The sequence below is a fragment of the Zootermopsis nevadensis genome, unplaced genomic scaffold, assembly GCF_977971745.1.
Source record: "Zootermopsis nevadensis isolate Lab colony 2312 unplaced genomic scaffold, Znev_1.0 Znev_ptg000003l, whole genome shotgun sequence".
In the NCBI taxonomy this organism is placed as follows: domain Eukaryota; kingdom Metazoa; phylum Arthropoda; class Insecta; order Blattodea; family Termopsidae; genus Zootermopsis; species Zootermopsis nevadensis.
Genome location: NW_028259135.1, coordinates 8259516 through 8273550, shown reverse-complemented (window position 1 = coordinate 8273550; position 14035 = coordinate 8259516). Strand labels below are relative to the sequence as shown.

Sequence of the window (14035 nt, the reverse complement as noted above, 5' to 3'; positions counted from 1 at the left end):
CCTGACTGCTGCTGGGACAGGTTGGTGCTGGCTGGCGTGCGGTGTTGGTCGGTTTGGGGCGTCTACACCGCCAGTGGTTGTCTGTCTGTCTGTGTGTGCTTCTGTGTTGTTTGTTCCAGTGGGTGCAAGTGGAGTGCTAAGGCAAGTTTCAGCAGCGCTCCACATCTTGCAATGCGGGGCGAGTGACTGAGGAAAATCGCCTGCCTGTGCGTGCGTGCGTGTAGCCGCCAGCAAAATTCGTGCCCATATGGCAGTGCGTGAGTGGCGATGCTAGAACCGCCGAGTGGAAATCCGCGAGCCTTGCGGACCGATAGGTCCGTCCTCGTTGAGGGGTTGCGTGGTTTTCCTCAGTAGCTCCTAACCCCCCCTCCCCCCAAGACCGCCTCGTCCCGCATACACCCCGATCCAAAAGACGCATCGCTGTCGGAACGGAAGCGAGCCATTGCAAAGTGTCCAGAACCAGTCCAGGCCAACTCATTTCCGCAATATTCGTTTTCATTTGTTCCCAAACATTCTCTCTGTCCGTGTTACTTGTCTGGTCCACTGATGTAGCAGCGTTATAAGTCATCTCCCGTCACGTCATCTGCCTCGGATCGAAATATGTTCCTAACAGATTTGTTTCCAAATTCCCGCAGTACTTTCACGAGAGCATTAATGACCGCATGATTTGCGTATAGCGTCGTTAAACAAGAACCCGAGGTGGGGCACATCTTGTGGCCGAGTACAAGCTTCAGCAGAGAGGTGGCAGCACCGAGTACTGACCTAGTTCAGCGAAGTTGCACAAAAACAAATCGACACAATGGCGTCTGGTTAAATGGAGAAATTGGGAAAAACCAAGACAAAACTTCTTACGTGACCGTCGATTGTGCTCGAGCTTCTAACGAAGCAACGGTGGTAAGACGACGACCCAAAGTTTCGGGGCAGGGTTCGAGGTGAGGAGCCGGGTGTCACCCAGGAAATTCCTCGGATTTTAAGGGAAAGGGTTAGCGTTGGACATCGATGTTCAGGCTGTTTGCTTTTATCCGTTTACCCCTTCAAAGAAAAGTGGTAACTATGCTTACCGCCTACTTTAACAATCAGCAATTCTGCACTACTTCATGTGTTTCTCTGAATAAACATAGATTGTTTCTCAAATCATTATCGAATTGATCTTTGATAACTGACTACGCTTACCTCAATAGAAAGTTTTGATCCTGAACAGTGATGAACGGGGATTGGTGGTGTTATTTTGTGATTTTGGATCTGATGGGTTTATTTCGGAGCAGAATGTGACATTTCGTTACATGCTGGCTTTTACATCGAGTCTTCCGCCCAACCCCCCAAACTAGAGGACCATCCCTTGTCGGCTGTTCGACAATGCTTATTCGAAATATTCGCACCCACCCTCTAAAACGCGGCACGCCAAGAAGTCAAGGGACGAGTGTGATGTTTTAAAGAATGCATATTGGCTCCAAATTAATGGCCCGGCGCTGGTTGTGAGGGGTCATTCCACCGCCCGATATCCCCGATTACGTGGGGACATTACAATCATTTTAGACACTATAAAACGGAAGGCTATTTGGGAATCCTTTAGCGGGTTCTTACACGTCACATAACGTTTACGAGAACCTAACCTTCCCTCATTCACTTCTTTCAACAACTCCAATCACTTGCTGTTGGGAATCGTATCTCCTAAATCGCGAGGTGGAACGTCTTACATCTGCATTTTGTGACCTGGCTACGGGCTGGATAACCGGAGTTCGATTCCCAGTAGGGTTCTCTTCGCCACATCCAGACCGGCTCTGGGGCCCACTTACTACCTGTCGAGTGGGTAAGCCGGGGTTCTTTCCCTGAGGTAAAGTGGCCAGGGCGTGAAGATAATAACTTTCTTCTGATACCGAGGTTAAGGTTCATGTCGTGGTGTGTAATGAAGCACAGAGTTACTTTTACGTCGTGTCTCGTAGAACTGACCCAGATATTAATTCACACAGATTCACTAATTAACGATGTTTTATGTGGAACGTTCTCATTGTTGTGCGAAATGTTCTGTCACCAGGTACAAGTGCTTTCTTGTTACTCATTTTAAAAACATGGGAATATCGTGCGCAGTTGATTCGACTTCAACACCGAGACACAGTAGGCAGCACTAAACACATCTCTGCTGTTCATGTACCTTTCTTTCAAGCAACTGGGACTATTTATTATAAGAAAATGGCGTTTTGTAGAAGCGGAACAAAGCCCCTCCAGAACACAAAACATTTCTGCATTACTTAGGGTGGGCTTACATGTGAGAGACAGAAGATTACTCTTTCGGTAAAGGTTTTATTGTCCTCAGAAGTCCGATGAATGTCATAAGTTATTTCTTCAGTGCGCTGTGAAGCAATCTAGTCGAGATATTCTGTTGTTTACATGTTAGAAAGTAAAGGTCTCACCATAGTTCTGAGTGGTTTAAGAAGTATTCTAAGCGAAGCGGTATACCAAGAGACAGGATTGTGGTGAAATTGTTGTAAGTAATCAGTATAGATCTGTTTTTACTGTATGTTAGTAGGATTTGAGGTTTTGACGGTGGTGAGTCTGAAGATGCTTTTTTCTCGGTTATTGCGCCGTGTATTCTGGTAGAATTTTACTGATCACCCTGATAATGGAGACAGCAGAGACCTCTGAAACTTCGGTGGACTTCTGTCGGACTACCCGGAGCAACATCCCAGAAGACATCTACTGTTTCTTGTTGATTACTTCGTAGCGAGAGCGAGTTGGCAGCGCCGAGAAACTTGGTCAGTGAACCACGGCCGGCAATGGAACAATAGGAACTGACCTACAAATAGCTTAATCTAATGCAATATAACAGTGGATTCTTCCTATACATCGGCTGATGTGTTAGTGATGAATGTTTTGTTGCATTAGGTTGGGCTAACTTTAGTTAAAATTGTATTATAAAATACCGGATGTGTATCGTATTCAGCAATGATTAGGCTAGTTTAGTGTGGTTATGTTGGAGGCCGTTCCTTGGTAGTTGGGGTATGGGCGCTGCCAACACTACTGTTTTAGTTGCGCCTTCATGTACCAGAATTCTACGGAATGTCGCAAGCGTTCATCAAATTTGGCAGTGTTTTGGTTATAGGGGCGTTATTCGGAAAGGGGGCTAAGCATTCACAGAGAATGTGCCGTTCCCTCAAGCTTTCTGCCCGTTGATTTAGTCTAAAGTTTCGCGTGTGCCGTTCGTTACGCGTGCTACGAAATGGGTTCATGTTGTATGGAATGTATTTTATATGTTTTATTACCGTCATAATGGTTTTATGTGTCGCGATATTGTTAAGATATGAATTTGTTATGTGTTAACCTTTGGACATTTGTGCTCATGAAGGTGTACGCTTCTGAAAGGGACTAAATACACGAGCAGGTTACATATATGCAGGTAACAGTGTTGTAAGTTCTGTGTAAAGTAGATCAGAATGGACTGTGTTTGTTGTTCAGATGGGGAGACAAGTTTTGGTATAGGCCTTTCTGGAATACGAAGAAGGAGATGGAAGGATAATATTAAGCTGGGTCTTAGTATATAGGAATGGTAGGAGGATGGGAATGGTCTCAAGGTTTTGTACAGTAACAAACTTTGGTTTTTGCAATTTTGATATAGTCAGGCAGTTGTGAATGTAAGAAAAGTAATTTGAATTGTGACAGAAAATATTATTGGGTCTGAGAATTAGATCTGTTCTTGATGTGCATCCAGCAGCCTGTTTTGCAATGGGACAGACAGAGGGTAGCAAACATATCACCGAAAATCACTGTAAAGGCTATTTTGTAATGGCTGCTGTGTGCTACATAGATGAGGAATTTGTGTTTATCATCTTGTGTTACAAATCTGCACTGCAATGAAAATGTTAAAATGAGAACTTCACGTCTTGGTGAAGCCTGTATTTTTTTGGTCATGTTGAAGTGTTTCAAATGATAAAAGTTAGGGATTCCAGTTTCGTTTGAATGCAACCACTTACAAATTCCAGTGCAACATTTAAACCAAATCTGTTCAATAGTATGGAATATGATGCATGAAAACAGACGCACGGATGTGACGTTCCCATCCGGTGTGAAATCCCTCCTTCTTCAAAAGCTGGCAGTGCACTCAGTCAAGAAATTTCCCACCATTTATGGAACCCGAAGGTTCGTTCCTGTGTTCAGAAGAGCCTGCCATTTAGACTCTATCCTGAGCCGGTTGATATTTCACGGTGGTGAGTCCAAAGATGGTTGCCTCGTAGGTTATTGAGTCGTGTAGTCTGGCAGATGTTTACCAACGTTTCAGAGGTACTTGCTGCCTCCATCATCAGGGCGATCTGTTTACCCGTTGTTTTCGTGTCGCATTGACACTTTTTCAGACATTTAGAATTTTGATCAGTTGTTACTTTAGCGCGGAGAACACTGTATTAACACTTCGGAACTCTGTCGTGGACGACCAGAGGCCCGGATCGCAGTTGTTTGACTGTTTTTTTAACGCTGGGTCTTCAGTTCGTGACGCCGCCGCAAGCTCGTCGGAAGTGTCGCCGACAGACCCGGCTCAGTAGCCGAGAGACTGCGGGCCGTTCTTACCTTTACGAACAGCGCGCGAGCTCCGAGTGTTTCTCGTCATCAACGTGCTTTATTTAGTACATTCGCTGTTCTTGTCTTAAAACACAAAAGATGTTCAAAGTGACTTCCCTGTGCTTGCAGGCAGGCCTCACATTCCATTCACATGCATCGAAATTCTTCCTTCTCTTCTGTGCACTCCGCTTCATGTTCGTCTTTTTTTCAAACACCGATCCCATACCACGAAACCTTTTCTTTTCTTTTCTTCTAATCTCTCATGTTCCTCCGAAGCGCTGGTATCGACCCACAAGACCTCACGGTCGCGTCTGTCTGTCGCTTCAATATTGCAGACTGTTGAATGAGGCAGAGCTGTGACGAGGTCGAATCCCTCGGAACCCTGTGCACCGCCCAACACGATGTGTGCTGTGCGCTTTCCCCGTAATTGACACAATTACGTAACGGAGAGCGATCACGTAAACGCGCGCGTGTCGACTTTCTCACCCGGCCGTCGGCGAACCCTGACGTCTACAAAACGTGGCGCTCACTCAGTGCGACCTCCGCTGCTTCGCTTTCGCTCCGTTTTTTAATATTTTCGAATGGTAACCAGGGTCGTTTAGAAATGAACCAAATGCTTGCAGTGACCTAGAGGACGCCTTCCAACACGTAAACATGCTTACTGTAATACTAGCACCAGAAACGACCTAAATGGCTGATAACGGAGACAGACTTCTGATTCAGAGACACAGTGACCTCAGTTTTGTTGTGATTCAACGTATCCCCCCAATGAACATTTGTCAAGGAAGTAGCTAACCGCATGTGGGAGACGAGTATTCAAGGAATTGACCCGGAAGCGGGGAAAATTTCTGAAAACGAAACCTCGCAAGCCGTGTTCGCATTCTTCGTTGGGGGCGTCGCCCCTTGGTGTTGAGGGCTCAGAGCGGCTCTGTGGATTGCACGATTTGTGTGCCACAGTAATATTCACTTCAAACGCGTATTTATTGACAGTTAAAGGGGACATCCCCGGCGACGTGACGTGATGGGTGTGGTCGTGCCCCAGTTTCCCTGGTAACGATTCCTTTTTCGCTGCTAGGGCAGTCAACCTGTGAACGCGATTAACAAAATTCCCTCCTCCCCGCACAATTCCAGACAATCGATTGTTTCGTCTTCATTAATGTCATTGTTGCAAACTGCCTCGTCGTGTGACTGGCTCGTCAGTTTGTGTTCTAAATTGTCGGACCTCGTCACAATCCGTTGAGTAAACGTGTGCAAACGTAATCTCGAACCCAAGACAACAATAATTTTTTTCCATTCCCCCCCCCCCCCTCGTTTTACGAGAAAGTCTTATTCCTATTGTCAGCTGTCAGAACGCGTGCAGTAGTGCCAACTGATGTTTGATGTAACTAGAATCCAAATTGCGAGGCCTCTCGCGTGTTTGGATCGACGGTTCTGATGCTTGTGAACTGACGCTTTCTTGATAAGCTGATAGGTGTTTAGCTGGCCAATCAGTTTGTGTCTTTGTGGAACCAGAAGATTTATTGCTGTGCATTGCGTAGCCTTGTAGATAAATACCGACGTTTCGGAAGAACGCGTCTCGCACATCCTCTTTATTTAGAGATCCGTGCGCCTTGTCCTCGTCAAAACTAATCCAAGCAGGACGCGTGACTTTACGCTTATGACGGACGAAGTGTTTGGCACCTTTTACCACATCCAGCAGAAATTAATTAAATTAAATAATCCAAGTCGGAAAATTCGTTTTGAAGTTCCCACTTAGATGCAGAATGGGAACAACGAAGTAACGTGTGACTGTATCGATTGGATTGAGCTGGCTAAGGTTACGGATCAGTAGCGGGCTCTTACGAAAACGGGTTTTATACGAAGCATGGAATTTTTTTGACTAGGTGAGTGACTATTAGCGTCTCAAGAAGAAATTTGTTGTATGGACTGTGGTTGCTGAAACGACAATTTAATTCCAATTTTTGAGTCTTAAAATAACGCGGTTTTACGTGGACGAGCGAGAATTTTTCAGTTTATTTGTGAACAAGTGCAATTCGATTTTGATATTAATAATTATTTTCCCCATAATTTCTGAAAGTTGTGTCGCACCCGCGTGATGTGACGGACGGACGGACGGACACCGCCTTCTTGAGGTCTAAAGAAGGTGTCGTGAACTTGCTGGGAGTTCAAAGGGGCAGTCGTTTTCCGAAGACAGACCCCGAACCCCACTCCCTGCTTCAACTGGCGTGTTCCTCGCGGAGACGTACTACGCATGCGCGATGAGCAATGGCCCGATTTCGGGGGGTCCTCGCGTTGCAACAGGATCAATAGCGGGCGCTGGGAGGGCGTGGCCCACCACCTGAACTAGAAGTTGAGCCCTTTCCCTTCACCGGCCCTGCAAACCGCATAATTGCTGTTACTAACCCCGAACAACAAAGCTCATCAAAACAGTATTTCGAAATTCTGTTTCACCGCAAAGAAAACGCATTTCGTCTCCATGACAACGAACAATTGGGTAATGCTGTTTATTCCGAGAGTCATACGAACACATAAATACAGTCTGTGGCAAAATGCAGAGTCACCGGCTGTTGAAGCGAGTGGTCAAGGGGCTAAGAAGGAGACCGCAAACGGAAGGTGATCTTTGAACCCGTGGTTCGCCGAGCGCCGGAGAGTCGCGCTCGGACTGCGTTCGTTCAGCGACCTTGCTTGCCGGCAGAGAAGGGAGTGAGTGAGGAGGCAACGCGGGTTGCATTTGAGCTCTGCGTGTTGAATGTCTGCACACGGATTGAGAACTATTTTCCAGTTTTCTATGCTGAAACATCGTCGAAACGTCTGCAGCAAAAAGCCGGAAATCGGGCTTCGAAACGGCTTTTGATGTCCCTCCGCGTCAGGCGGTGTTTGGGTCGGTCCCTGTCTTGAGGCAAAGTGTGGGACGCGGTGTGCAGTGTAAGGAAAGGGACCACTTGAGAGAACCAGACACAGATTTCACGTTTTGAATTTGCTGCCGCGTCGTCTTCGACTGGGGGGTTCGCGTTTTGCTGTGTCGTATTCCCTCCTCCCCGGCCGAATATCGGACAGCTGAAGAAGGCTGTGACTTTGATCGGACGGAATCTCCGGCTGCGTTGAATTAACCGCAGAATTGCCTCGCAGCGACCAGGTTACCTGAGGTGATTGGAAGGGGTGAGGAGGAGGAGGTCTCTGGCGCTCAGAATTCGATTTCAAAGTGAAAGAGGCGATAAAAAGTAACATCAGTGCTTGGTGTCTGTAACACTGAGCTTCATGGGCGGTGCGAGAATTCTTTGAAGCCTGCTTTCCTTTCCTACGGGAAGAAAGTTCGCTCATGCGATCCACCAGGCCGCGTCCACGTTCAACTGCTGAACCACTTTACCGATTTTAACCAAGTTTTGTTGTGCACGTCACGAAGCTCGTGCTGCGTCGAATAGCAACATGGCTGACACGCAAACTACTGCGGTGTGAGCGACTGTACACCAGCAAATAACACGTTGCTGCTTGCAAACTTGAAATATCTCGATTGCAGGAAGTGTGCCGAATAGAAAAACAGGCCCTCGTCGTGTGTTGGGTTTTCATGCACATTTAGCGCCGTGTGTTTGCAGGTGCCGACTGGATGAGAAGCCGAACACAATCACTGTAGGTCTGCCTCCACGCAGCAGCGGCCGATGTCGTCCGTGTGCCGTGTCATTTTGCCTGGGCCGTGCCCTCTGCCTTCTGCCCTCAGCCCACAGTTGGTAAGTTTCACTGCGCGGCCATTTGCAGCTACGTGGCACTGGTGGTCAGCTTTGCGCTCCGGCCTGATTTTTCCCACCGGGCGTCCCAGAGTTGTTGATACGGTCGGTCGATGCCGTGTGTCTGAACGCACGCTCAGCGCGTAGCGTTCCTCGAATTCTGCCCGACTAGGTTGCGCCCTCGCCAGTTCTCTGGCTCGCCCAGCTTCCTATCCGGGGTAAAGTTGCCGGGTCGTGAAGCTGACCTCTCACTGATATCAATAATGCATGGAGCTATGTCCCCACTTCGCACTACATCATCATTGAGTGGCATTTAACTAACTGTAAAGCCCACCTCCTGCTTTGACAGTCGATGACTCTACATTTTGTTTTCTTAGATTCTTAATGTAAACAGTATTAAGCAATTGTTCGTTGTTATGGAGACGGGTTGGTTTCTTTGGGGTGGGATTGTAAGATGTTATTTAGACGAGCTTCGGCTGTCTGTACCTACCGGTCCACCGCCGTGCCACTGGGAGAGATAACGCGGAACGTGTAGTGGCAGCACTGCTGGATGTGAGTGAAAGTGACAGTCGGTCAGTTATCTAGTCCTGCGCTGTCGCTGGAGTTGGTCGTTGTTAGGTAAGGTACGTGACGTGCTACGTTGGTTTTGTATTTGCAGTATTCCCGTGTGGAGATACTGTGAAAACGGGGTCTCCTTCATGACGGGTCGAAACACACAACACCATCTCATCTTTTGCCATTATATTTTAAATTGTGCTGCAGTGTAACGGTGACATTTTTAAAATTCGGATTCCATCTTGGTTTGTACTTAAGAATGTGAGTTCATGCGTTTCTTTCCGTGGCCGATTTCATATTCTGAACATGAAGTTTTAGTTTACATGTTCGTAAATACGTTGTGGCTAATATTGCTAAGTCAGTTCTTCGTGGGAAATCGGCTGGTAGAAGCAAACAATAGTGTTCATTTGTTCCAAGGAAAAAGTCTCACGAGAATGGAATGCAGTTATATGACTGGCAGTGAATGATCTGTTCGGCCGTGTTGACGTAAGATGCTACAGGCAGGCACAACTAAACATCGTTAAAATATTTCTGTGACAGTGTGCAACAGTGATATTCAAAAAGCAACAAGATTACAAAGCAAGTTGTCGGATATTAAGTATTAAGAATATAACAAAATGATCATTTTACGAAACAAATAGCGCCAGTGTTGTCAGAAACAAAGTCACATTCGAAGCAACTTTGAAACGCGCCATTGAGGTTTGCCTGAAGGCTGGAAAGTGGCATAAATTGCATTTGTACGATGTTATGTCGGCATTACAAGACATCCCGGATGTATGAAGTATTCGCGGTAGGGAATACCGTTGGGGCTAAGAGGTCCGATGGGGGCGAGTAGCTTGAATGTGGGGCACCGGATGAGCGAGGACTGGCCGACCGGCCAGCCAGCCAGGCTCGAACGTCGCGGTCGATTGGCGTTCTTGCTTCGTACATATTCGCCAGGTCGGCCTAAGAAAATATGGAGAGATGGAACTACATCCACAAAGTTGTGTTCAGAGTTGCGAAGCTTTTGAATGATTGTTGCCAGTTTGCGGGCTGTAACTCCTCAGGACATGTCACCTGCAGTTTTCACTCTGATGGGACCCCAGAACAGTGCAATCGGGCAGTTTGTATTCGCGTAGATCAGAACAAGACGAACCGCCTTAGTCCACACGTGGTTTACACTTTGATAGATTTCGATCATACTCGATATGTGGGGCGTACAGTGCAAGAGTGTAAGCAGTTTTTTAAAAAAAATTGTTTAACCCACGTTAGGCCACGGCTTTTGTACATTTTTTGCCAGAAGCTATACCAATTCGTGAAACAGACCTGCCCAGTTACTACTGCGCTGTGCTGCCTCATTTCAAGGAAATCCAGTGCCTGTTCATTGCAACATGGCGGATGTGCGCGCGACTTGCGTTCTACATCCGGCTGTCCTTGCAGCCCAGTTCTGGATGTAGCCTGCAAAAGGCCCGGACCTACATAACACCTACAGTTGATACAGCATTGTTAGTCCCTGGTGCAGTACTGCGGATACAGAGCATGCCCAGTGACCGGCTGGCTGTCCTGATAGAGGTTCTGGTTTCCTTCAAACAAAATACTGAGGGTTTTTGAGAATTTCGCGAAATAACTTCTAAACGATTTGTAACCAGATATATTTAAAACGCCATGTTTGTAGGTTATTCGAAAATGCTAACCGTGTGAGTGATTCTTGCGATGTAATAAACCCTGACAGGCTTCCATGGCAACCAGGCAGATCATGAACAAATCCAAGTCGTGTACAGTTTCTGATCGTCGCAGTTCCACATTGCCCTGGGCTGCAGTAGTGTCGACCTGCAGGAAGTAAATGGCCAACAATTTTATAGTTTGGACAAACCTGAGCACGTATCGTGTCTTGTGCAACCCCGGTGACCTTGGGATTGTTGACACTGAACAAGATTACAATCACGTGAAGTGTCCAGACCGCGTTTTCCACGGCTTTCCTTCGTTTTCCTACCTTGACACACGCTACGTCCAACAGATTCTGCCGAACCACCCACCCTTCGTGGGTTTCCTCCCGTTTCATTCGATCCTCTGTAACTTGTACGTTAAATTTGGACCCGGGACCTCCCAACTGAGGCATTCAGTCACGACGTTCGATCCAGCAACGGATCTGCTGTCAGTACAGCCAACTTACTGTGAACATCAGCGGACTTGATTCCCACGCTCTGTTGTTTTTCGTTGTTGATATTTGCCTGCTGGTGCAGTCTGCGTTTGATGATGGCCTTAAGATAAGATGAAAGTTCACTGTACCATGCGTGTCCCTCGTTCTAGCAGATGGAAGAGACGCTCACCGCCAGTGCTCTGTTTGAAGGATCGGGAGGACAGAGTTTTATAGCTTGTGGCCTGAACTAGGTGTTGTGAGGGTCAAATGAAGAAGCATGAATTGTAACAATGTGTTATAATATTGCAATTCTTGCCCTGAGCACGAGGTCAATATTGGTGATCTGACAGATTACAACACTATTTTCTCTCTGTGTGCGCACGCGCCAACTACTTCATGATTCAGGTTTAATAATGAGACGAAAGAAATATGTAATTTACGGCCAAGTCAAATTTTATATCGTGAAGTACATTTAGAAGCTAATTTGTTTAACTGTCTTCTTGTGTCTGTTAAGATTAGTGTGCGGTGAATTTATTTTACAGGATGACTAATGTTTTGCTTATAGGCAGACTACCGGTCCGTCAATGCTCGGGATGTGGCAGTAACCCGTGTCCCGCCACCATACTAAGTGACACTGACATTGCCGGCTGCACACTAGTCTCACAAGGCCTGGACATGGCTCTGCTCTGCCTCCAGGTAATCAAAGTACAGCAAATACTTAATTTCAAAACACAGGCCACTTCGTGAGACTGTGGGCTCTTGATAGTTGAGCGTTGTATCAGAAATATTATTCACATGAGACTGAAATTTATCATTGCAATTGACTGGAACATATTCTGAGCCAGATGAATCCAATCATACATACCCTTCTATCGTGTTTCTTTAAGATTCGTTTTAGTATTATCTTCCAAGTGGTCTCATCCCTTCAGGTGATGTGACCAGAATTTTATAAGTGTTTATGTCTATCGTAAACCGTGCGTGATTAATCATCCTTAGAAGGACGCAGTTAGGAACGTACAAATTAACAGGTGACAGACGTGGCATTGGAAGGGTTCTGTAGTAGTGGGGGAAAACAGAAACTGAATAATTTGTTCTGTTTAACTCTCAAAAATAATAGCTCGTAATACCTGCAGTGCGTTGTTAATACTTGACATGCTATAAGAGGAAAAGTTAATTAAATTTGTAATTAGTAAATGAGAAGGTGAGTTTATTGATTAAGTGCCCCATTATAATTTGCGTTTTCAGGCATGAAATGCTCGTCTGTGATAAGCTGCTTTATCTACGTATTTTGTTTGTCGTGTTATATAATTCATGTAGCGCGGTGTCTGCGATGACCAGAGGGATTCCGTGGCAGCGTTAATATTTGTGTGCAGTAAATAAATTGTAACCAAACCTTGTGATTATATGCACAGGAATTTTTTTAGAACATTGAAGCCAATTGAGTCTGCGTGGATGACCTTAGGTTTTTAAGCCCTGTACACGCTATGATCCATTGATGAACGTATAAAATCAGAAAAGAAGTCTTTCTTTGTATGGCTTACTTCATCAACTGATTGTGTTGGCATGACAGTCGAGTAGCCGAGATCTCCATCCACATTGACAGGTTTGAACACGCGTGCGTTTGTATCGTAACACTACAGCGTCAGTTTTGTGATACTGGCATTTGCTCAACATATTATGAATGATGGCTTTGAAGCTAGCAAAGTTTTAATGAAGGAATTTGTTGAACTTTGTCAGAACTCTGTCCATATGGAGTTACATCACAACAACATTTAAGGAACATTTGTTGAATTAGTGATAAATGTTAGCGATATAGAAGCCGTCCGGGGCTTCGTGAGAAAAATCATCGACCGAAGAGCCGTGTGTTGTGGAGAGTCGGCAAAAGTGAGAAGTACAATGCAGACCGGCATCTTACTGGTAGATACCAAGTTCGTGGCAGAAGATGAAACTGGTTTAGATGAAGAGGAGATCGATTCTGAATTTATTTCATTTTCGGTAAGTGCCTTTTCTTTATCGGGGGCATCCACAGGGAAGGGGAAGGGCGGCAACAGGAACAATGCTGCGGCTGTTGCTATGCCCCCCCCCCCCCCCCCCCGCACTGTTTCACAGTTAAACCTTGTTTTTAATGGAGTAATTTTCTTTCCATAGCAGTAAATTCAATTAGGGTTTATTGGATAAGATTGAGAATATGGAAAAATGTTTAATGTATACATTTTAGTTCAAAATAAATGGTTTTGTTAGTGTGTTATCTTATTCACAGAATGAATGCAAAGGTGGATCGCTGAATGTTTGTGTCTCATCAGCCTGCCCCAACTGATTCTGACACTTGAGCATGTTCACCTCATACGAGCGTGAAGAGAGACACGATTGATGTGCTTATTCAACATCCAGAATGCAGAAGATGAGTGTGGCAGTTAGAGCAAACAGCGTCAGTGTTTGATGTAATGTGCTGGGAAATGAATCAAAGTTACCAGAGGATTGCCCAAAGTCCAATCTGAGTACAATTTCTCACTTACAGACCCATGTACTGACACAGCACAGTTTTCTGCCTTTCCAGCAGATGGCAGCCACTGTCAGCAGTGCTCCACGTCTGTCCCACTGACTTTGAACACTGAACCTTTGTGATGATTCTTTTGCAGCAGATGATTTATTCGAATGTTTGACATACAATAAATATTAATATCGAAACATACGATTGTACTACTTTATTCCAGATTTTGCAGTAGGTTTTGCTGTTATGCTTAGCTTTTTGAAATTGTTATTCGTTTGGTTTTATGTTGAATAGACGCACGTAGTTCACTGGTTGTCAGTCTACTTCAGTTCTTATGAAAAAATATTTTGCTTTCTTCCTCTTAAATACAACATGAAATTTATTTGTTGTTGTATCATTTTATCTTCAGGGGAAGCAGTTTTTTTTCTTTGTCGAAGTAGTTCTAGTGCGTGTCCCTTATTTTTGCTGCATTTCAGTTTCAGAAATGTGATGGAGACCTTTGTAGATGCCGTAACTCCAGTTTGATATCATTGCCCTAAAATAATATTTTAATTTTTTGTGTCCTGAAAGTCTGTGTAGCTTTAGGGCACATAGCATAAA

At 45.4% G+C, this 14035-nt stretch overlaps 1 protein-coding gene and 1 long non-coding RNA gene across 25 annotated transcripts in view; one reads left to right on the top strand and one right to left on the bottom strand.

Annotated features, from left to right (window-relative positions):
• Nucleotides 1–10: 10 nt before the first annotated feature.
• Glut1 (Glucose transporter 1) overlaps nt 11–14035 on the top strand; it is a 38498-nt gene continuing 24473 nt past the window's right edge. For 23 of the 24 annotated variants that reach the window (XR_002545884.1, XM_022080570.2, XM_022080568.2 and 20 more), the window contains exon 1: nt 11510–11640. The gene's annotated coding sequence lies outside the window, so the exon portion shown is untranslated. Of the gene's footprint in view, nt 146–11509; nt 11641–14035 lie in introns of those variants that run through there. The other variant, XM_087342315.1, reaches the window with a different exon arrangement.
• Nucleotides 10464–11272, bottom strand: LOC147874966 (uncharacterized). The gene is made up of 2 exons (XR_015533521.1): nt 10798–11272; nt 10464–10634 (listed from the first exon to the last, which is right to left on the bottom strand). It is a non-coding gene; the product is annotated as an uncharacterized LOC147874966 (long non-coding RNA).